At 39.5% G+C, this 25,641-nt stretch overlaps 1 protein-coding gene and 1 non-coding gene across 5 annotated transcripts in view; one reads left to right on the top strand and one right to left on the bottom strand.

The window, feature by feature from the left end:
* Positions 1-25,641, bottom strand: part of GNAL (G protein subunit alpha L) — a 173,045-nt gene that overhangs the window by 41,123 nt on the left and 106,281 nt on the right. The window lies entirely within an intron of this gene.
* LOC114601439 (small nucleolar RNA U3) lies at positions 5,258-5,474 on the top strand. The gene has a single exon (XR_003707761.2). It is a non-coding gene; the product is annotated as a small nucleolar RNA U3 (small nucleolar RNA).

The raw sequence follows: 25,641 nt of genomic DNA, 5'->3' as shown, positions 1-25,641 counted from the left end.
TGCTCACCTATAGGTAAAATAGGGAGTTAAAATATAGCTATTTTTCTGAATGGTAAAAAGTTCAAAATCTGTGATAATTTGTCTCAAACATTTGATATTTTTAACATAGACATGATTTAGCCTAAGAGAGGTTAAGGAGCAATCCTATACACAAGAAGCTGGTGTAAAGCAATACAATGCAAATTAAGTTGGCATAAAGTTACACTAGATCAAAACCCTGTTCAGCAGTAGGACTGCTACTGCTGCTCTGCCTTAGCTTGAAAGCGGGAAAACAAGCCTATAAAATATGCTAGGTTGCTAGGTCATGTGACTGAGCTGAACAGGCTTCATATGCAGCCCAAGTCTCCCCTTTCTGGTCCTGCCCCACCATGCCCTTTTTGGGGACTCTTCTCAGCCAACTGATCTGTGATTAGCAAGTTACGCTGGTGTATCATTGGCTGTGCCAGGGTTGGGGAGCCAGGAATCAGCTGACTGAGCTAGAGATCTGCTGCATCCTAAGATGTTCAACCTGGTTCACCTTGCCATTGGATTGCCCCCTAAATGTGACAACAACATCAACTGAGTTGAGTGACATGGTAAATACATTATGGCAGGTTGCTGGAACCTACATCACAGAAAACAGGCACCTGAAAATAGGTCTTACATGTTCTTCCTCCAAATTAAAGTGACAAACAGACCATGGATGAACAGGGCATAATTCCTCCATAGCCATTCTCCTACGAAGAACGCTTAATATAATCAAATGTCAATGCTAAATGCGTAGTTCAGAGTCTATTTGCTGCATCCCTTGTCATATTTGATTTGGATGTTTTGCTCTTTTAAAATATTTCACAACATTAAACACAATCTAAAATAAATATCCACACACTCATATTTTAAACAAACAAGCAGATTCCCATGATAATCATGCTTTTGTTTAGAAGACAGGAAATGTCCCCTATGGCTTCAACACAGCCACCTTTCAATGCTGCATGTACAGGTTTGTTCAAAGGAGTTTCCAGTATTTTGCTGTGGAGACACAGCAGCTTACTGTCCCATCTACTGAGCTAGCAACAAAGACAAACAAAGAGGGTTGTAATATGCAAATAAATCTCTTTCCCTTAATTTTTCAGCACAACTTACAACAAAAGCTTCATTAGCACACAACCTGAGACATAACACTCATTAAAACTCATTTAGGAATAGCCAAGTTGGAAGCCAAGGGACCTGCTTAACATGATGTTCAAAGTCTCTGTGTACACCTGCTTTAGTGTACACTTAATTAAGAGGGCAACCCTTGGGAGAAGATTATCTCTACCCCCAGCAGGCCTTTTTTCTAGAATAATTTCTAGGTGTGCAATAATCATGCAATTACTCTTGCTAATTAGTGAAAGCTATCACTACTGACAGAAGTAGCCCTTTCCCTAATTTTCTAAATATTCTACATATTCTTCGCAAGGTCATTTTGTTTCCATTACATCTCATCACATCAACAACTTGATGAATTGTACTATGAGCTTTTAAGAAAAGTGATTTGATGTATCAAACATTAGCCTGGAGAGTCAGTAAACAGTGTTCTCTCTTTCCTCCTCAGGATGTATTTGTGTAGGTCCAAGAGACTGGTATGACGTAATCAACTCCTAGCAGAATACTGCCATGCCATGCCACTGCAAGTGTCTGATGAAACAAATTATTTCTGTACGTAATACACCTTCATAAACAAAACACACAACTGTCCTTTGTTACTCCATAAGCCTGTGAACAGGGGCTCATTTTCATGTCCTTTTACATTCCTCTTTCAGCAAGCAGATTTATTTGCAACTTCATCCTATTTTTTAAGCATGTGGATGGATTTACCAAAGTATATAATTATAGATTACAGAATTTAAACATAGATACACTGTGTGAAATCATACACATTGGTGATGGCACTCAAGTAAACCATTTGTGTTTATTTCTAATAGGTACTTAAGAACAGCTTCATTGGATCAGCCCAAAGGTCTCCCTAATCTACTATTCCATCTGTAGTCAATAAAATAAATGCCTGTAGACAGCTCACAAGCAGGGTATGATGTTAATGGTAATCCCTTGTTTATCCCCAGCATGTAGTAACTGGAGGTATTCAGCCTCTGTACATTTATCTATCTGTCCAATAAGCTCAAAGACAAACCTATTCTCCATTAATTTGTTTTAATTTTTGCCAAGCTGGTATCTGGTCATCCTAGAGGAGCATCTGCTGATTTATCTAACAGTAGAAGCCAAATTGATGAATGGAGGGAAGGTTCATGAATTCTAGGGAATGTCAACGGACTGAAGTCCAGAACTGTGCTTATTCTGAGTTTAGCTACAGTAAAATTTGGAGAATGGTAAGTAAAGTTATTGGGGGGGTTTTGTTGCACATTTCAGTCTGTGACATTATTTTATGAAGTTTGCAATAGTGAATTTTACATCCTCCCTTGACAAGGCATAGAAAAGGGCAAGCACATGCTACTTCCTGCTCTGTAAGCAAGGTTCATATCCATCAGACAAACCAATCTAGTCAATCTGTTCCCCATGCTGCACCAAATGCTGTTCTGGAGGATTGCCCAACCTTCTGGACTTGCTTGGAAGGCGGAGGAGAGATAGATGAGGGGATGGCAGTGGAAGAGTGGTAGGAGATCCTGGAAGAAAACTGATTGTGGTTCTTGGGGTTCAAGCCAGGATACATACTGAAAATGGGAGTTTAAATTAATTAAATATTTAAGCATAATTAATAAGCTCAAAATGGGACGCGGGTGGCGCTGTGGGTAAAAGCCTCAGCGCCTAGGGCTTGCTGATCGAAAGGTCGGTGGTTCGAATCCCCGCGGCGGGGTGCGCTCCTGTTGTTCGGTCCCAGCGCCTGCCAACCTAGCAGTTCGAAAGCACTCCCAGGTGCAAGTAGATAAATAGGGACCGCTTACTAGCGGGAAGGTAAACGGTGTTTCCGTGTGCGGCTCTGGCTCGCCAGAGCAGCAATGTCACGCTGGCCACGTGACCCGGAAGTGTCTCCGGACAGCGCTGGCCCCCGGCCTCTTGAGTGAGATGGGCGCACAACCCTAGAGTCTGTCAAGACTGGCCCGTACGGGCAGGGGTACCTTTACCTTTACCTTTAATAAGCTCAAAGCTTTAATCAGTTCCCAGCTCCAAAACTTACTGTCTTGTAAATAGTTTTGTGTGCACAAATAATGTTAGTAAAGTTAGGCAGTCAGAACAAGAATTCTTACAAAGTTTATTAATTCCATTCATTTAATTAAAATCCCATATAATCTTCATTACAAGTCAAAGAAAGAATAGCATTTTCTGCCTCTTTTACATTACAATCCTATATATTACTCTCAAGTAAGTCTCACTGAGCTCAACGGGACTTATTCCCCAGGAAAGTTTGTATAGGTTTGCAGCCTGAAGCACATAAAGTATCACTGATGCTTAGTGTTACAACACTACAAAAATTAACAATTCAGAAATTCAGTTATATTTGAAACCTTTTTGATTTCAGTAACTTCTTAATTACAGTTAAGGAAGATAGCTCTTCAGAAGCCAGTAAGTTCATTTGATAATATTACTAGCCATCATTTAATACTTTATTCTTATAAACTAGATGAATATTTCATGCAAAACATTTCTTCAGTAACAAAGAACGAGAATAGATATGATAAATGTTAGGAACAGGAAATGTTTCAGCTTAGAATCCATCTACACTGGACACTCAACTGCATGCAGTTTTTGGACTTTTTAAAAAAGAAAAGAAATCAAATACACCCAGCCTATTAGAAAGGGACAAAATTAAAGTGAGCTTGAAAATAGAAGCCTGGGAAACTGACATAGACGCTTCCTCCCCCTTTATCACCAAACATAGACACAGTAGTACCCTGGTTCTTGAACTTAATCCATTCCGCGAGTCCGTTCAACTCCCAAAACTTGGTTCGAAAACCAAGGCATGGCTTCCGATTGGCTGCAGGAGGCTTCCTGCACGCAATCGGAAGCTGTGTCGTACGTTCAGCTTCTGGAAAACGTTCGCAAACTGGAACACTTCCCATATTTTCCCGTGTATAAGAGATTTTTTATTATTAAAAATGCTAAAAATTGGGGGTCATCTTATACACAGATAGTGCAGCAGTAGGATGGGCAGTCGGTGGCTGCCACGAGCAGGAGACTGTCAGCGCTGTTTGGGCGTGTGATTGGTGGCTGCTGCAAGGTTTGCTGGTGATTGGCTGCTGTGGCAATTGGGCAGGCGATCGGTGGCTGCTGGTAGTGAGTGGGCAAATGATTGGTGGCTTTGTTGATGCATTCAATTGGCAGCGGTGGTCAGGCGTGTGAGCGACTGTTGGCAATCCCCCCCCCCAAACTTAACAACTCTGGGCAATCTCTCCCCATTTCCTCAATTTGGAGTCCCCAAAAATAGGGGTCACCCTATATGCGAAAAAATATGGTACTTCCAGGTTTGCAGTGTTCGGGAGCCAATTTGTTTGACAACTAAGCCGTTCAGGAACTAAGGTACCACAGTACACAGTCTAGAGGCACTATAGCTCAATGGTTTGGGAGCAGAAGGTACATCCCTGGCAACTGGTTTTTTTTATTTAAAGGATCATATAGCAGGTTAGGTCAAATACCTCTGTCACAGACCCTAGAGAACCACTGACAGTGAACACTGGTTATGCTGCACTAGATGGATAAAAGATTGACATGGCATAAGGCAGCTTCCCAAGTTCCTTTAATTGTTCTTTTTCACATCTATTATTTACTAGACAGTGCAATCCTATGTATGCTTACTTTGGAGTAAGTCCTGCTATGCCCAATAAGGCTTAGTCCTTAGTAAGTGTGTTTAGGATTGACATATATCTTGTTGCTAATTTTTTCATAATGGAGAAAAAGGTGTTTTACCAAGATAAAAACCAACCAATCAACCAGTGTATCACAAATACCCAGTAAAGATCAGGGATGAAATTAGAACTCATACTCAACAAAAAATAAAAACTGGAGCTTATACAGTATTTTTCTGGGTTTCGCTGTGTGTACATGCGCAGATGTGCTCTATGCACCGCGTGCATGCGCAGAAACGGCACCTCCGGATATGCACACCTCGCGATCCGACCAGAGCTCCGGAACAGATCATGTGCGCAACCGGAGGTGCTGCTGTACTCAACGAAATATTAATTAATTAATTAATTAATTAAATTAATTATGTTTTAATCAACTGATGTGATTGTGAAACATGAATACTCTGTGTGAGAGAGGAGAGAATCCCTAAAGTTTTTGTAAGTACCTATACTTTCAGGATCATTTCTACAGTGTCAAAGTTGAGAATTGTGCTCGAAAGTGTTTGGCTCAAAAGTGAACCATGAGGTGGAGTCAAAGTGTTTTCTTCTGAGAAGCCAAGTGGGCAGCGTTACATTTCTGGAGCTGCTACCTGTTATTGATAACTGTTGTACCTTCTTTTTATTAAAGAGAGTGGAGGGAGAGAACACAGACTGAGTGGTGAAATAACATACACCTCCTCAAACCTAGGTACAGTGGTACCTCGGGTTAAGTACTTAATTCGTTCCGGAGGTCCATACTTAACCTGAAACTGAAATGAATTGCAGGCATCTTCCTCCTTCTCTTTGCCCCATTCTCATACAGCGGTTTGAAAAACATGCCAAATCATGGTTGAAGTAAAACTTAGAACTGAAAGTGAAGCAATGTACAGTGGTACCTTGGGTTAAGTACTTAATTCGTTCTGGAGGTCCGTTCTTAACCTGAAACTGTTCTTAACCTGAAGCACCACTTTACCTAATGGGGCCTCCTGCTGCTGCTGCGCCGCCGGAGCACAATTTCTGTTCTCATCCTGAAGCAAAGTTCTTAACCTGAAGCACTATTTCTGGGTTAGCGGAGTCTGTAACCTGAAGCATATGTAACCTGAAGCGTATGTAACCTGAGGTACCACTGTACCTATATTAAAAATAATATGTAAAATTTACTAACCAACAATCAAAAGGTTTTTTTTAATTAATCTATGCCATTACATAACTAAACGCTGCAGTCCTAGATGAAAAGCATTATAGCTCAAGCAATTTAACAACAACAAAAGTTTTTATATATTACAAAAGCAGTCTTCACAAACCTGCCTAAATGAAAAGCCTTTACAGTGATTTCTAATAACTGGTAAAGACAATAATTCCTTTGGGATCATAAAGGACTTTTTCTGACCTGCAGCTACACAATTCCTAATGGAAGGCTTCTCCGATAGATCATAATGGGGTGGGAGTCTGTGTCTCAAGGGTTCTGAGGAACTCCCTAAGATATTCAGAGCCTCGGCTGTTCAGGACTTAATAGGTAAACACCAGCATTTTGAATTGAACCCGAAAACTAAATAGTACTATAGTACTCTAGGTTTTCTCTCTGTATTTTACTTTGGAGGGAATATTATCAAAATGCAGAGTGAGCACACCTTTTAAATATCCATCAGGCTCTTAGTTTCTTATGTGTTCTAGGAAATGCAATCTGATTTGTCATCATGCTGGATGAAAGCTCAGTTATACACAAAAGCAAAATATGGCATTTCTTAAAAATGTGAATATTCAAAATGAGTTGGAAGACTCAATTTAGAATATTTTTCCATATATAAACATATGTGAGTCACCAAATTAACATTTAAAATTTTTACCCTTTCTTCTAATTTTGGAAGTGGTACTCTCATATTCTTATGTTAACTGCTAATTAGTTACAAACAGCTCAATTCTGCCATTCTTGAGCAGCAATCTTATGCTTGCTTATTCTGCAGTAAATTTCACTGGATACATACAATTTACTCCAAAATAAGCAAGCATAGGATTGCTGCTCAATTAATCAATCCATCAATAAGTTTCCAAATAACATGGGAGATCTCTGTCATATATTTCTTCACATAAACAAAATCCATTTATTTTTAAAAGCACCTTAATGCTACCATGATATTGCTGGGCAAAATGAAACCTTACTCATCCACCCATAGCTGTCAACTTTCAGATTTGAAAATAAGGGATCAGCAGCCTCGAAAATAAGGGACCAGCAGCTTCACCTGTCCCGGGGACAGTCTACGGGATATCTAACAATCCGGGATAGCAGTGGGAAGCAGCGGGAAACGGCGCTGGAATAAGGGAATTTCCCGCAAAAAAGGGAAGGTTGACAGCTATGCATCCACCCAAACCTGAACGGCAGTAGTTTGCAGAAAATAAAGCATTAAACACAAGTGACATAAAAAGACTCACTGTACTTATAATAGTCTCTACCACTGGTGACCTATAATATTTGTCCAATATGATATATTCTCTGATTTGAAACAAATATTACTTTCATCATTGTTAAAAATTAATTCTGGACATCATTAATCAGATTATACCTATTTAATTACATATTCCTTATATCAGTGGGTGGACAACCTGTGGCCTGCATCTGCCCCCCAGAACTTCATTTAAGAAAGTCCCCTGCTGTGATGCTGAAGGGTTACCCCAATCATTCATTTCCATTTAATTTTTAAATAATAATAATAATAATAATAATAATAATAATAATTTTTGAAACTTTTTTTTTGCTGGCTGCTCCCATAAGTCCCCCACTCTAATGCCAAAAAGGGTTGGCCTGAAAGGCTTAGTCACACCTCCTTAGATAAAATCCTATGTATAATCTTGAAGTTCAATGATATCACTGACTTGATTTTCAGATGAACGGCACTGCCAACGTGACTGAGCTTCTAAAGTAGTAACCAGTTCCTTTGCGCCTCCAACTCCTCACCCTGTATGCCCCAGTAGGCTGAGAGGTGCTAATTCAACTCATTGAATCAATACTTCTCTCTTAGGTAGTAAATACAATATAATACAACAACAGAAGGCATGCTGGGACAAGAGAAACATACAATGATTTTGGTATTAACTGATTGTTCACTGATCCTTGATCTAATGCTCTATTTAGATTATAGATGTCTAAGTATGCAGTGTAGTTTCAGGCAAAGAGCACAACAAGGTGTCATATCGGTATGCATTTTATAGCTCTGTTTAATAAATCACCTTCATGTTTTTAAGCCTTTGTGATTTGTTCTCACACTGTACTTTTTGAAACATCAAAGCTCCCATCTGATTTTAAACTAAATGTACTGCTGAAACAGCAACCACAACATGGAACTGATTCAAAGATGCCCAGTGGTGGTATGATTGCTGCGAAAAACAACTTCCATGGAGTTAGGACTCGTGGAATGTGTACAATTCAATCTGCTTATTCACAAGGATTTGCAACATAAGGCCCTCAGAGTCAGAAACACAACAATGGCATGCATACTTCCCACCAATTTGACCAAACTAAATGGGAAGCTGATTCAAAATGTTTCTGCAGCAGTGTAGAGACTCAAATACACAGAAGCGATTTTAAGTGGCAACCAGGATCTTGCAGGCATGCATAAATCAGCTAATGATAGTTTTTTTCCATGTATTCAAACCAAATGTTAAATTAATACAGTATCCCAAACCAACACTCTTAATTTGCTCATAGCTGATTTACGATTTTTGTTTATAATTCATTTTTAACTCAAGAAAGCATCAACAATTCTTTTAGCACATTGAGGCTTTTTAATGGATACTTGTATTGGCAAACAATAATGTGTACGCTGCCAGCAGAATAATAAAAGGTGGTTCTCCCAACGAAAGTGATATGTAAACACAGAACAATTAAAAAGTAACTTCTGCTGCTGAGACAATTCAGAAAGCATTTTTTTATCATCAACATTTAGAGTCATTAGGCTATACTTAGACAAAGTTATTTTATCTATTTTCTTTTGTGACTAAAGCTTTCGAGGCCAATCCCAAAGCTCCTCTGGTACTCAGAAAGTGTCATTATGGTATTTTATTTGATGTTTTAATGCAAGGATCGGCAAGATTTACCTCGCCTGGGACAGTTCACTCTAGCGGGGATCCCTCTGTGGGCCGGATCGTGTGCGTAGTGAGCCCCCACACCGTGCCAGTTTAGCGGAGCGGGCGGGGACTCGCCGAGTGGGCGGCTCGGTTTAGGGGCAGCTTGTGGGCCGGTTAAACAATCCCCATGGGCTTTAGGTTGCCATCTCCTGTTTTAATGTAAACAACTTTTTGATTATTTTTTTAATATAAAGTGGTATAGAAATGAAATGAACAATAACAATAAGTCCCACTGGGGAAAAACGGCATGTGGACATTCCGTTGTGGCGACCGTAACCTATGTTTAAGGTGCCATTTGGTGATTAGTTTATAAATCTGAGTTTCTAATGCTGCACCTGACATAATTTGATTTCCGGAACCCTCCCTCTCCAATATCCGCATGCCTGGAGTGGATGTCTGTTGGATGAAAACCCATACACACATAGGTCGATTTGAAAAGCCTTTCCCCTTCCAAATACCCACATCTAATGTGTGGAGATCAGGGAAGGGGCCAGCAGCGCAGTTCTGCTCCCTGGTAACCATGTGAAGATCACTTAAATCAGTAAAAAGAGTGTGAAGGGAATTATGTTGCAAAGCAAGCTGGCTTTCAGCTGGCGTTCCTGCAATAAAGCACATAATCTATGAATTCAAACCACTTTTGAGGCCATAATATTTGTTTTTTCCCCTCAGGAAGCATTTACAAGAGGATAGCATCCATTCTTCCCATTTACATTTCTAGTCTGACTCCAAAGTCTGTGCCATATTTTTCAAGGGAAGCAAAATGTTTGCTATTTGAACTTGCCAGTTTGCAGGCTGGGTAGTCATGCTGGCAAACTCCCAAGTATTTATTTTCAATATTCCTCACAATGGCATTCTGTTTTATCATGGTGATTTTTTTTAAAACAACCTGAAGATTTCAAATAGCTAGAAAAAAAGTTTCAAATAAAGGATATCCTGGTCACTTTGACTCTAAATTCTGACTCCAAATGTGGTTTATTACTACTTTTTAAATTAAAACATGCATATCCTGCCACATATTTGCCTTAGCAAAAGGTTGCTCACACCAAACAATAATAAAACAATTGTTAATGGAACATAACTACCCTAAAAAAATAGAGAAAGTGTTTTTTGAGTAAACACTGGCTCTTAATCAGGGTGTTGTGTGATCCAGATGTGGGAAATTTTGCACTGGTTGGAAGAATCTGATAATTAGCATAATAGTCTAAGAAAGCAAATTTCTAATATATGTAAGGTAGTGATTTGTTTGAAAACAAACATACTGACAAAATATTTAAAAAAGAAAGAAGGCCTAAACCTTTCAAAGATAAAACAAAACTAACACCCAACATTCAAACTGGGTATGCAGTAGCATCTGTCAGGAGATACCAATGCAATGCAGAACTGGAATGACTGACTGGCTGAAATAGTGCATTGATTCAATTATTAACTACACTGTATTGCTCCTACACATTTCAACTATTGCCTCCAGTTATATATAGCATTAACAGAATAGGGAGTTGTGTCTGAAAGTACATTTCAAAATCCCAAGGCTTAATAACAAATGCCTTTTATTCAGTGCAGGTCAAGCCAGTCCACCATGCTGCTGAATAAAATTTAAATCTATGTAAGCAATTAGCTTTCTTAAATTTACACACATCATTTGTATCCACTACCCAGTCACATACAATAATTGGCTGAGGGTGATGCCAGCACAGTTACTTAACAGAGCCTTTAAAAATACTTTCTACTTATTTTCCTTCTACTCATCCTGAGCCCTCAAGATAAGGCGAGGCAAATTGTTAATAAATATTAATAAAAACACACATATTTGCTCAAGTAAAGTGGTTGCAAGTTGATCGATATAACAAGCCTTTTAAAACAGTCCTAGATACCGCTATCTAAACAAACACTGTGAAAAATCCAGCCAAAGTTAAGGACCTTTTATTATTCACTATTTTCAATGGAATAGACTAAAGGGTATGTTTACCTTTCCTATTAAAATAAATGGCACTTAAATGTGTTTAACTTGGTTGACTGTGCAAACTATCATTCCTTTTAATACCGAACTTGATGCTGAAATATGGCCACCCATAGACAAGGTAGTGGTTTCTGCACACATCAGGAAATCCCTAGGGCATGCTGAAAACATGAGTTTGTAAATTAAAAAGAAAACAAACAAACATGTAATGAACTGTTCTTTTAAGTTAATAGAAAGGTTGTTATTTGGAAATGTGTTACTGGCAGCTAAAGTCATCTGAGCTCAATGTTAGATAAAGCTCCAGTTTAGGTAACTCTAACCACTGAAATGAATTTCAGGCATCTTCCTCCTTCCCTTTGCCCCATTCTCATACAGTGGTTTGAAATCCATGCCAAATTATGGTTAAAGTAAAACTTAGAACTGAAAGTAAAGCAATGTACAGTGGTACCTCGGGTTAAGTACTTAATTCGTTCTGGAGGTCCGTTCTTAACCTGAAACTGTTCTTAACCTAAAGCACCACTTTAGCTAATGGGGCCTCCTGCTGCCGCCAGAACACGATTTCTGTTCTCATCCTGAAGCAAACTTCTTAACCTGAGGTACTATTTCTGGGTTAGCAGAGTCTGTAACCTGAAGCATATGTAACCTGAAGCGTATGTAACCCGAGGTACCACTGTATAAATAACAGGGCAGCAAGAAGGAGCTGCTCATGGGTCACAGCTATTCCTCCAAACGATTTGGAGGATTGCTTCAACTGAACCTGGATCATCTGCCTCTGAAGGGTTTGGAAAAATATTTGGCATAACAAAAAATGGAAAAACAGATTGAAACAATATGTACCAGATAAAATGAGGAATATATATTATTAAACGTATACCATTCAAGAATTATTGTTGGGTTCAAGCAGCATTTTCTTGTTATTGGAATAGTATGTTAGAAACGTTTATAGTTTATTTTCTTTTTCTTGACAATAGGTACAAAAACAAAAAATGAGACTCTGTATGCCACTTGGTTTTACTATCATTTTCACATTCGTGTGTTATTGGGTTATTTTATTAATTTTACTTAACAAAATGTATGTAATTGTAGTAAAACTTCAAAGCTGTTTACACACAACCCCCCCCCAATTAAAATTATTTCAGTAAAACAGTAAAAACAGGTATTTAAAAACATTCAAAATCAATAATATACTAAAAACAGATTAAAACACATGAAACATCTACATATCTGGATAGGCCGGCCTAAACAAAAATGTTTTAGGCAGGTGCCAGAAAGTGTAACAGTGAAGCTGCCTGCCAAGAAGGGAGTTTCAAAGTGTAGGTGCTGCCACATTAAAAGGTTGATTTTTTTGTATGTGTGTGGAACAAGTATATGTGCATATATGTGGTAAGGTACTCCTGCAAGGAAACTGGTCCCAAGATGTTACAGGCTTTATCACCATGAACTTGGCCCTGTGGCAAATTGGCAAACAGTGCAGATGGCTGAGCAGAGGTGTAATATGCTGAGAGGTCTCATTCCTGTCTGCAACTGTTATTGCAGCATTCTGCACTAACTGCAGCTTCTGGATCAAGCACAAGGGAAGTCCCACATAGAATACATTGTAGTACTCAAAACCCTGAAGTCACCAGTACTTGACTCCGTTCCCAGTCCAGGAACAGCCTTAGCTGTTTTACCTGTCACAGCTGTTAAAAGGCCCTTCTAGCCACTGAGGCTACCTGGACTACAGTGACGAAGCTGGATGCAGAAGAACCCCCTGCCCCGCAACTGTGTACTATTTTCATGCATGTGTAGGCCAGTGACAGAAATATCCACCCTCCCCAATTCCAGTGGCATACAGGGCAGAGATGAGCAGACTTTAGGCTTACAGGGTCTACTCCCCCATCCTTTACAGAGCCAAGTGAGAGAATACTGTTGCCAATGCTAGTCCTACTCTGAGTAAAGCTATTGAAATGAATGAACACGACTAACTTAGATCCATTAAGCTCAACGGGTCTGTCCTACTTAAAATTTAGCTGGATATAATCCATATCCTTCACATTATTCTGAGCCTAGGAATCTTTTTGGAGTACTGGACCTTAACTGAGGTCACACAGTCCTGCATAAAAATCAATTCCTGCTTAACACTCTCCCCCCATCCCCTGACACAGCTTTATTCATTTCATCAGTAGAATAGGAAGAGGTCATTGTGTTGTTGCCATTGCTAAACAACTGGGAGTCATAAATCCTTGATGATTTGCTTCAGACTGCAAGTTATCTACCAGTAGATCTTTACCTAAGCAACCAATAAAGGGAGGAGGAAGTTTCTGATTTTGATGTAGAATAGCAGCTGAAAATAAGATCATTCTGAACTCAGAAATCCTGGGTAGTACAGTAGTGCCTCGCAAGACGAAATAAATTCGTTCTGCGAGTTTTGTCGTCTTGCGATTTTTTTCGTCTTGCGAAGCACGGTGTCAGGAAAGTTTTGGAAAAGCTTCAAAAATCACCAAAGTCTTCAAAAACCTCAAAAAAGGCTACCACACCGCGTGCTATGAGTTGCTCCTCGAAGTCAAGTCGTAACTGTATTAACGGTGTTAAGAAAAAGGAAACAAACTTGCAAGACGTTTCCGTCTTGCGAAGCAAGCCCATAGGGAAAATCGTCTTGCGAAGCAGCTCAAAAAACAAAAAACCCTTTCGTCTTGCGGGTTTTCCGTCTTGCGAGGCATTCGTCTTGCGAGGTACCACTGTATCCCATACATCTCCCACTTTCCATTCCCTATTTGAATTCAATTTGCTGGAACAATTAAGGTCCACTTCACACATTTGTTAGGTCAGTTTGTATGGTAAAATAGCAGTGTGCCCTCCACCATCCCATGATGGACTGGTGCACCACACAGAGACTCAATATATGCAACGGCCCAATTAGATTCTGCTAATTAGGTCATCATGCATGCTTCTGCCCTGCTTAATTACCCTTCATCATGCAAAGTGGAAGGCAGGTCTTAAAAGTTTATGAACTAAGTTCAATTATCTTGGCCAATCTCCAACCAATAAATTCAGATATTTAAAAATATATTGTGCAATCTGGCTATTATCGGTTTTTATTCAAAATATTTCTACAGTAGACAAGGAGGAGGAGGGGAGAGGGTAAGACCATACAAATGCAAATAACAACAGTACAGATTTTGGTATATATTCTGTAGAACATAAATTGCAGTAATGGCAGCAAGTCATATTTAAAAAGGATTCTTTTAGTATTTCAGGGTTTTTGGTACCATTTAGTGTGACCTATTCTTAGAAAGAACAATATCTCCTAGGCAACCATTTCTGATGGATCTTAAGAGAATAGAAAATAAGAAGAGTGTCAAATGACTTAAATGGGTGAAGACAAAAGTTAAAAGCTACTAAAATTTTCTTGGGAACATCACCCTTCTGGAAGATTGATTAAAATCTTGATATACAGCACTAGTCCTCTGGCCATCAACTGCTGTAAGTCTTTGAAGAAGTGCTGTATTTGTGGCAAATTTATTTATTTGGATTTCTATTGGTGTAAGAGTATTCTTTGCCATCAATAGAAATTGCATTCTGAGAATACCACAGCACAACATTTATGAATGAACATTCACATTACAATCATACCTTGGAAGTCGAAGGGAATCCGTTCTGGAAGTCTGTTCGACTTCCAAAATGTTCAGAAACCGAAGCGCAGCTTCTGACTGGCTGCAGGAAGCTCCTGTAGCCAATCGGAAGCCACAGAAGCCCCGTTGGACGTTCAGCTTCCAAAAATAGTTCGCAAACCGGAACAGTCACTTCCGGGTTTGTGGCGATTGGGAGTCAAAACGTTTGAGAACTAAGCTGTTCAAAGACCAAGGTATGACTGTATAATATCCAAACACTGGATGAAACTTTAGTGCATTCTCCACCCCCCAAAAGTGGATAAACATGATACACACCTCCAGCTCTCTTTCCCACCCTGGGGAAGATTTGTAAACTCAGTGTAAACCCACATGTTTTGCATGCATAAGGTTCTAGGTTCAATTTGCAGCACCTCCAAGGTATGGATGGAAAAGATTCCTTCTTGAAAAACTGGAGTGTCACTGTCAGTCAGTATCAACAGGACTGGATTAGATGGACCAATGACTTAGTAGAAAGCAACTTCCAATATTCCTAAGATTGCGAAATGTAGTCTATGAGGACGAAGGTTAGACAGAGCTAGGCTTCCTCAGGGAAAACCATGACAAGTCTAGGAAACAAGTTAAAACAAGTGGGGGAGGGCAAGAGAAAAGAGACCCCCCATTCTCCAACAAAGGAGCGGCACTGAGAAACCAGAAGACTTACAGCAGGAGAAAGAGCTTCCTTTTTGCATTAATTGTGTCTGTTGTCTTGCTTTAAAGTGGCAATGCAGAAAACATTTTGTTTCCTGGATTCTCAAAATAAGAAAAGTCTTCAAACTACATAATCTAGGGTAAAGGTAAAGGGAACCCTGACCGTTAGGTCCAGTCGTGGCCGACTCTGGGGTTGCGGTGCTCATCTTGCTTTACTGGTCGAGGGAGCCGGCGTACAGCTTCCGGGTCATGTGGCCAGCATGACTAAGCTGCTTCTGGCGAACGAGAGCAGCGCACGGAAACGCCGTTTACCTTCCCGACAGAGCGATACCTATTGATCTACTTGCACTTTGACGTGCTTTCGAACTGCTAGGTTGGCAGGAGCAGGGACCAAGCAACGGGAGCTCATATAATCTAGAGTAATTTAACTCAAACTAATAGAGTTATTTCAGAGTACAGTGGTACCTCGGGTTAAGTACTTAATTCGTTCTGGAGGTCCCTTCTTAACCTGAAACTGTTCTTAACCTGAAGCAGCACTTTAGCTAATGGGGCCTCCTGCTGCCGCTGTGCCACCAGAGCACAATTTGTGTTCTCACCCTGAAGCAAAGTTCTTAACCCGAGGTAATATTTTTGGGTTAGCGGAGTCTGTAACCTGAAGCGTATGTAACCCAAAGTACCACTGTATAATGTTTGATAAAGCTTTAGTTAAAGGATATTTATTAATTAAAATATTTATAACATGTTCTTCATCTTTACAGCCACCAAGACACAGTACAGGAATTCAGATTACATTTGAATATAATTTATTCTCTTCCAATTAATTATGTAGCTTAAGTGTGGCCATTCTTAATCCTCGGGCTGATTTTTCATTTATAGTACTGTCTAATTTTATGTAGATGTAACTCGTTATATTTGTAGGGGGAGAGGAAACAGTATTCACAACATTGTAACACATAAACCACAAACCATAAATTGGTACTTAATTGCTAAATAAGAGCATTTCCAGTTGCACCAAAAAAGTACTGTATCTCTCTTGCAGAGTCCCTCTGTAAATTCAACACATTTACTCCACAATGACTGAGCTAAGCATTATTTAATAGAGATTTTAATGTTGTGGAATATTTATGATTAAATATAATTCAGATACATTAAAAATAATATGATGAATATTATAATGTTAAATACAAGTTTCATTTATGTCAGTGATAAAGTTAATTATAGGTTTAGATGTCTTCCTTTCAAACCAATGAAATTCAACAGTGCTCAACTTTGGTTGGACTGTGCACATTATAAAATGTATAGTGCAATCCTATATATGTCTGCCCCACAGAGTTCAATGTAGCTGACTCCCAGGTAAGAACATGTAGGATTACCGCCTATCAATTAATTAATAATTTTAAAAATGAAGCCTAATATAATTTCAGTACATAACTTCTCTTGATTCTTATTATGGCATTACTAATCCTATTTATTTTCCTAAAAGAAAATCAAGTGAACAATTAATTCCAATTCAAAAGTTATTAAAGAACAGTCAACTCAGCTTTTCTTGAACAGTTTATTTGAATGCAGCATACTGCACACTTTTAATTCTAAAACGGACTTTTAAAAATGTGTGATAAGCATCCAACCTCTTTTACTAAAACCATTTTCAAAAATATTCACATTCCAAAGATTTCTTCAACTTATCAGTTAAAAGCTCCACGATATGATGAGAGAAATATTTAATTTTTAGGAAACCACACTGTAACTGCTAGTGAGTTTATTATGGAAGCATCATTACTGACAAATGCACAGACTACATTTTATTCAGGAGAAGAGCAGGTTGGGAAGAGTGCACACAAGCTAGAGACTCTTCCTCTTCTAAATAAATAAATAAATCAAGCAAGCCCTGAATACGTTTCTAGATACATATGATTGTGCTAATCTCTACTTGAACACACAGCAGTGAAGGACTGGCAGATCAGTGTGGGTAGATTAAATTTTGCACCAAACCATCAACAAGAACACCATTGAACAGTGCTGAGTGCTTGGTAAAAACAAAACAAAAAAATTTTTAGTTTAGAGAACTGAACTCTAGGCAACAATCCATGGATCAGAGACTAGTACAGAATCCAGACCCTGCTACGTGATTCTAGGATCCAGTCACATCTAGGATTATATAATACATTTGTCATAAAAATGCCTCAGAGCTAAAGTCAAAACCAAACGTTATACTGAATACACGTGTCCTTTCCCCCAAAACGTACACTAACAACTTGGGCCTCAAAGTACTTCTACCAGCATGTATGCCATCAAATTCAATTTCCTTTTCAAACACTCCAGCTTTTGAAGATCAACATGTCACCTGACACTGACCCAGGTTAAAGCTGAAGTTTCTAAACAGTATGTTGCATGATGCAGTACTGTGTATTGTACAAAGTTCTTTGGTATCCACAGGAACTGTTACCAACCAAAGTGAACTTCCTTCCCTTAAGAGCTTGTTTTGAATAACAAGTTATTCTATGGGGAAAACTTAGTCTAATGAAATGTTAAAATAAGGCTTATTACTTTCCAGGATCTTGCAACACAATACAGAAATGCAGGTGTCACCAGCCTTTAAAGTCAATGTAACTTGCATAAGGTTGACATGTTTTTGTCCTTATTTTGTGCATGTTTATAAGGTTTAGTGTTCACACCACACTGTCTCTGTGGTGCAATGGGTCAGTACGTGGCTATTAACCAGAAAGTTGATGGTCTGAGCCCACTCAGCGATGGCTGTGGGCAGGATTCCTGCATTGCAAGGGGTTGGACTAGATGACCCTTGGGGTCCCTTCCAACTCTACAATTCTATATGATTCTATACAATTCAATAGATGGAATTTAACTGGTTCTTCTAGCACTGCTGTTCCAAGGTACATGTTCACTAATGGAGCAGGAGAAGAGTTTATTTCTGCCAAATCCCCATCCTTTCTGCAGCTCCCAGCACCCCCAGAAAAGCTATTATGGAGGGTTGGTGGACCCTCCAGAACAGATTTGGGGGGGGGGGTTGCGGGGAGGGAATTGGGGGGAATTGCTTCACTTCCTCTTCTGACTGAGGACATCTGCTGGATTGTAAGTTATTGTGCTTAGATGCTAGGTAGTAGGTAAAAATACTATGAAACTACTGAAACAGAATGAATTGTCGAGGGTCCATTCATTTATTACTGAGAGTGTAGGAGCCTTTTTTCACATGCCCTTTTTCATCATTGCCCCAGTAAGGATTGCATGCAGTAACCACTTGGATGGAGCCACTAATGTAGCTTCTTAGCACCCCACCAATACTCTGCAAGGAGCTGGTGAAACCAAAGCACACTAAGGTAAAGGTAAAGGTAAAGGTAAAGGACCCCTGGACGGTTAAGTCCAGTCAAAGGCGACTATGGGGTTGCGGCGCTCTTCTCGCTTTTCAGGTTGAGGGAACCGGCGTTTGTCCACAGACAGCTTTCTGGGTCATGTGGCCAGCATGACTAATCCACTTCTGGTGCAACGGGACACCGTAACAAGTGCCAGAGTGCATGGAAACACAGTTTACCTTCCTGTCGCAGTGGTACCTATTTATCTACTTGCACTGGCATGCTTTCAAACTGCTAGGTTGACTGAAGCTGGGACAGAACAACAGGAGTTCATCCCGTTGCATGGATTCAAACCACCAACCTTCCGATCAGCAAGCCCAAGAGGCTCAGTGGTTTAGACTACAGTGCCACCTGTTCCCCTGAAAAGTACACTATTGTTTCTTGGCACACACGCATATGGCTGTCTCAAGTCAATTCTGCTCCCTGTCCTTAGAAGATGAAAGCATTTGTGTATCTGCCCTGCATTATCTTTTTAAGTTAGGAAGGACCCAAAATCACTAGATGCTGTACAAAGCTAAAAACAGGTATTTTCTTCAGGCCTACAAATTTCAGAGCTACTGCCATGGAACAAAAACACAAAGGAAAGGAAAGACAACTGAGTTTCACATTTCTCTCAGCACTACCAAGCTGCTTCTAATAGGAGGAAATGTCTTTTAAAATTTCATGTCCCATAAGCCAGAGATGGCAAACCTGTGGCCCTCCCTGTGGGACTCCAGCTCCCATCAGCCCCAGTGAGCACAGTCTATGGTCAGGGATCGTGCGAGTTGCAGCCCAGCAATATCTGGAGAGCCACAAGTTCCCCACCCTGCCATAAACCATTAAAAAGTAAAAGTGGATAATTTTTTTTAAAAAAAACAATGGCATCAAGAATAATGAGAAGCTACCATATCTACTGCTATGGTCCACTGATTTCTTATTTTGTTAAGCTTATATACTGGATACTTGCTTCAACATTTTTACAACTCTCCAAAGTGGAAAACAGCAAGCTGACCATTTATAAAGCAGCAATAAGACAACTGTTAAAATTAGCAAAACACAGAGGAATTCAACTAATACAAGGCAGGTAAAATCTCTAGTACAGTGGTACCTCTGGTTATGTACTTAATTCGTTCTGGAGGTCCGTTCTTAACCAGAAACTGTTCTTAACCTGAAGCAGCACTTTAGCTAATGGGGCCTCCCACTGCTGCTGCGCCACCGCCACACGATTTCTGTTCTCATCCTGAAGCAAAGTTCTTAACCTGAGGTACTATTTCTGGGTTAGCGGAGTCTGTAACCTGAAGTGTATGTAACCTGAAGTGTATGTAACCTGAAGCGTATGTAACCTGAAGCGTATGTAACCTGAGATACCACTGTACACCAGTTAACTGCCTGCTTAAAAAGGTCTTCACTTGTCACATGAATGCCCCAGACATTCAGATCTGATGAATAAGACTCTACTGGTTATAAATTTTAGTCTGATGTACATGGAACCCATCACAAGCTTTAATTGCTAGAGCTTAATGTATGAAAAACTATAGCCATAGGTGCACCCTCAGGTTTCCTGGAGTGAGGCCATATGCAGCTCTAAAGGTTAAAACTAGCAGCTTGATTTTAGTCCAGAAAGAATATAGTAACCAATGGAATTCTTGTAATATTTATACTAAGTGATCCATACAGTTAATACCATGCCCTAACTTTGCAGCTGAATTTTGGACTTTGATGTAGGCACATTGTCAAGCTGACAACTTGCTTCTGTAAGAGAGCGTGCTTCCATTTATAACAGCTGATTTTTAGGAAAGCGCCATGGATTATATCTTTAAGGCTGTTGACAGTATCAACATCTCATCCTTACTCAATACACAGATAACAACAAGTCTGTTCAGTGTGATGGGAGTCCTAAATTTGGGATAAACAGGTTGCATGCTGATGACAAAACAAACCGAAACTGTGCTTATAGGAATAGATTACATTACATTTCAGAACCACCCTGCCATAGCACTTTGCTCTAAGGAGGTGTGCAACACACATTAAAGACGTGAAGCACTAACTCCTTCAATTCAAGATTTCTACTCACACCATGATCCCCAAATGACAGTAAGGACAACATTTTTGGGAAAGCAGACGGAAGTGGGAATTGGTATCTGAGCAAATACTTGCTGCTCCCATACCTATCTCACTCACTCAGCTGTACATTTATTATGTAATATATTCCACTTCTATCCCAGTGTGTGTGACATTCCCTGGCAGTTTCCTATCCAGGAACCATCCACACTGAGACCTGCTTAGCCTTTAACAATGTAAGAGTTTCATGTATTCAAAGAACTCCGGTCAAGTGAACTAGCAGCTAGTGCTATTCCCCCCCAGCAAACACCATTTGTCAGGGAGTGATACTCCCCAGCTGTTATGCTAGGATTAAGGTGGAAGAGTCCTAGCAATGTTACCATGAAAGAGTGCCAAGGGCATACAAGGAAGAAAGACAAGCACAATCCTCGTGGGTTGGTTATCCCCAGAACAAGCTGCTGATATGAACACTTGCTTTGCAACAACTAGCTATAAAGCTATGAGCATAAACAGCAACAGCTCTACACAGCAACACAACTGCACATTCACATAAAAGCAGCTACTTTGCACGCTACCAATGAAGCAGGCAATTTCACATCACAGCCTACAGAATGTTAACAAAAAGCAGAACCAATTGTACATTTCACATCACACGGGGCTTTTATAAACTATTTCAGAGCCATTTTAAGAGGGTCTTAGCATAATGATTAGTGTTATTCCCCACCCCACCCCCACTGTGCCGCTGTTAGCACAAACAAAAACTAACGTTTTGATACCGAGATACTTTAAAAAGATGGCCCTGCAATCTTAAGAAAAATGTATCTAGAGCAATGTATGCAATTACTGATACTTTTATATATTTGCTGTTTATAAAAAAAATACAGTTTATTTATTTATAGTTAGGTACTGAATCAGCACAATATGCTATATTTGGGTTGCAAACACTACAAGTGACTGTTTATAAATATTGTTATTGTTGTTGTTGTTAGAAACAAAAGAATTCACTGTTCCATGCTAAGAATGTGCCAGTATCATGTATCATTCTGAGTTATTCATTTGTCTATAATTTTAATGGCTGATCAACATTGAGGAATCTAACCGGCATATAAGTTCCAGACAGAACACAGTGGCTTGGTTCACACACAACAGCAAAACATTACTCTGATTGTTCATGCCCCTGTTTTCTCTCTTCCTCCTCTCACATATTCCAATTTTGTCTCTCACTTCCTTGTTTGATCATACCATAGTTTACGGTTACATCTAAATCATGCAAACTATGAGAAGAAAGAGGAAGAAGTGCACCAGTCCATGGGGTTGCTTCCATCAGCAAATTATGCTCTGATAATACTTCTAAATTTCATTCTAGAACTGTGTATTATGTGAGAACTGCCACTGAGCAACAGCCATTTCTGTAAAAGAAGCTAAAGTTCATTGTATATAGTAGGGATGTGCATTGAACACAAGGTGTCTGCAGCTTCCGGAAGTCGCCCAACCTGTTTAATGCCTATTCAATTTGCTATTTTGCTCCAAAACAGATCTGTTAAATCTGAAGCTCTGCTTTGCCCTCATTGACTATAATGGGAATCAAAATATTGTTTGTATTTTTATTTTCAGATAAAGTTGCATCTCCAGAGTGAAATATGCCTGCCAAATTTCTGGCAGATACATAAAGAGGTTTGAGTACAGAGAAGTTTAAAGCACGGGGAGGGGGAGGACTATTAATTTGATATATTCTGCAAAACCTGGATGAAAAATGCAGGCATGGACACCCATTCCCAAGGAATGAAGACTGTCAAATTTCAGAAATATAGGTTCAGAAGCAGTTCTGCTTTGGTGCAAGAAAATTGAAGTCATATTCCCTATCCTTTTTTATTCTTTTTTTTGGGGGGGGGGGCACATGAAAATTGGATAGATTGGGGAAGTGCCCCTAGTAAAAAAAAACCCTCTACCAAATAGTTTCAGGGACTACCCTGGTAGGTAATTTTACCTTTGCTATAAAATTTGAAAAGTCAATTTTCTCTCACCCCTCCCCAGCCAGCTTGGTTTTGTTTCACGGGGTGGGGTGGAGAGGTGGGTGGATGGCCATGCATTTAACTTTATGGGGGGAAACTAAGCAACCAGAGCTTTTTGAAAGGTTTAGTATTCCCTAATCCATCTTGATATATATAGTTTATGAATCATGGTTAATGTGAAAAACTACTCCAGTTCACCTCCTTAGCTGGGGTGCACTCAAGAGTCGCTGGACAACCCTGGGGCATGATCCCATATAAAATAGGCAAACAATTCTCCAAATAACTCTGTCTCCTTCTAGACCAAAACTTGCACGTATATTGCTTGAGCCAGACTCATGTCTCAATCAATGTAGTGTCAGTGATGTACAGGTTTAATTTGTTTTCTTGGATTGAGAAGTGTCTTAAAGTTACTGAAACTAAACACCAACACACGTTCTCAGAAAGAGAATTTTGGCACGTTGTACATGTCTAACATAGTAACTAATTATGTGACAAAATGTAGTTTTAATTGTACCCATCTACTAACACATAATAACTATTTTTAAAAAGAAAGATAAAAGTTGAAAAGAGAAAGATAATTATAGTTGCACTTTTCTGAATCATGATCCAGTAAAAGTTGCATGACTTTTACAGACTGATAGTTTTAAAAGACAACTTTAAATAATCCAACTTTGTTACACCTTTCTGACCCAAGCTGTGAATTAGATGGAATTACAACAATTTATATGAATGAAGTTGTTAGGAAAACATTTCTTTATATCAAAGCTACAGCATTCCTCTTTCCCTCATTACAAGAAATTCACTTATGTTTCCGGCTCATGGTTGTGAACTTTCTGTTGAGCAAAGAGGTGCTGCTCAGTGGTGGCTGGTACAGTGGTACCTCGGGTTAAGTACTTAATTCGTTCCGGAGGTCCGTACTTAACCTGAAACTCTTCTTAACCTGAAGCACCACTTTAGCTAATGGGGCCTCCTGCTGCCGCCACGCTGCCGGAGCACGATTTCTGTTCTCATACTGAAGCAAAGTTCTTAACCTGAAGCACTATTTCTGGGTTAGCGGCGTCTGTAATCTGAAGCGTATGTAACCTGAAGCGTATGTAACCCGAGGTACCACTGTACTGAGAATGCTAGGAAGGAAGTTGGGGTAGGTAGGGGGGGCCGACAGGAGGTGGAGCCAGAGACAAAGACAGGCAAAGCCAACTAATTCTAATTTTGGCACCATCTTTCTCTCTGTTGAGTTCTACAAAGACAACAGCTTTCCAACCCTGTTAGGAAGTTATCTCAAACTCTCCCACCAATATATCACCAGCACTCTGCTCAGCCAACCTCAAATCAAGAGTCTGCTCTGTAGAATGGATAGAATTAGAAATTATTTGACACAGGCCCACAGGCACTGCAGGCCAGTGGCAGAAGTCATCCTCAGCTGCTGTAGATGAACAATTATCAAAGAAAGTCCAACACTACCCCTAAAGATCACCTTTGTTGGTCAGGGTAGAGAGCTTGTTGGCCAGTGGGATAGATGGTTTTTCAAAAGAATCAAAATCCTCCCTTAATCGCCTACCATGAGGGCTCACACAAAATTTGGAGACTGTCAGAGGAACAGAATCACAACAGATCATTGCAACTCTGCTCTCTACCTGCCAGAAGTTACCAGATGTTTTACATAGTAGACACGAGATGGGGCAGATTAATGTCACCCTCTTCATCCACATAGGCCTCTGCTACATAAACTAAGGCAGTATGCTGGTCAAGATAAATCCTGGATATCTTACAATGTGCCTGCCTGTTGTTTAGCAGCATAATTTTATGATCTGGAGGGCTACTGCCAAGAAAGTAAAAAAAAATATTGGCTGGAAGAACTGGAAGGGGAACATGTCTAATTTTCCTTTTGCTATGCTTGCCTGTTCTACTTCCACTGCGATACCTGCCTCTGCCAACCACATGAATGATAGCATAATCCAAATTGTCCTCACTTCCTTCCTGGCAATTCTTCAAAACACATACATGGTCCTCAAGCAAAATAATAAATACCCTTACCAAAACACAAAAACTCACAGCAAGAAAGAAAAAACATTTGGAGCAGAGGGCTAGCTTTTGTGTCTTGCATTCCTTTTCTCTTTTGCTGGTCTTCTTTCTTGTTAGTTAAATTTCTATGATTAATATTTCAATAGTCACTTATTTTTTTTTTCATTCAAAAGTAAAGTATTATCAAATAAACAAAAAAACAAACAAACAACAAAAACAAATGTCAATTTTTAAAGTTCATAAACTTAAAACTTGTGCAATAGATTTTCAACAAGCTAATGAAAGACACCATTCAAAACATGTGGTTTTGAAATAATTCTGACCTCCCAAGTGAACATGTTAAATGTACTGCAGAAAAAATTAATAGAACTAGACCTTCCCTTATCCAGTCACAAATTTTAATTTTTTGTAAACACAGTCATTTTTTATCCATTTTTTCTGTAATCTGGACATCTTAATACTTCAACAAGCAGATTCTCATCAACCAATTTCATATTGAATGTTCCAACAACTATAATGGAACAACAAAGAAGAAATAGAATTTTCATGATTTATAATGCAAGACTACTAAAAATCCACCTAACCTTACATCTAAAGCCACTACTCAATTTTGCTATATTTTATCATAGCCGAATCCCTTAAGTCTCATCATAAATTTGTGGGAATCCTGAGCTCACCATATTACTTGGAAACTGGGGAATTACCTGTTTTAGCAAACCAGCCAGCTAACAGTGCAGAAAATGGCACTAATTCATATCCTGTGAAAAAGAAAATGCACAGAGCAGCCCCAGAGGAACCCAACAGTCTACATGACTGTTTTACAGTATTGTAGTTGCTTAAAACATAAAAGTTATACAGCCTTCATTTTTAGCAGATGTAACTGGGTCCTGAATAATGAGTCAAACTGGAAAGACGCAGAGCAGCTACAAACAGACTGCTCTGTTTCCCAAATCTACAGATATACATAGAGTCTTGTGGCACTGGCTCAAACTTAGGGCAAAAAGGAAAAACATGCTAAGAGGAAGGCAA

Source organism: Podarcis muralis, chromosome 8 (genome assembly GCF_964188315.1).
Source record: "Podarcis muralis chromosome 8, rPodMur119.hap1.1, whole genome shotgun sequence".
In the NCBI taxonomy this organism is placed as follows: Eukaryota; Metazoa; Chordata; class Lepidosauria; order Squamata; family Lacertidae; genus Podarcis; species Podarcis muralis.
Note: the sequence above shows the minus strand (reverse complement) of the source record. Positions and strands in the feature narration are given on the sequence as shown.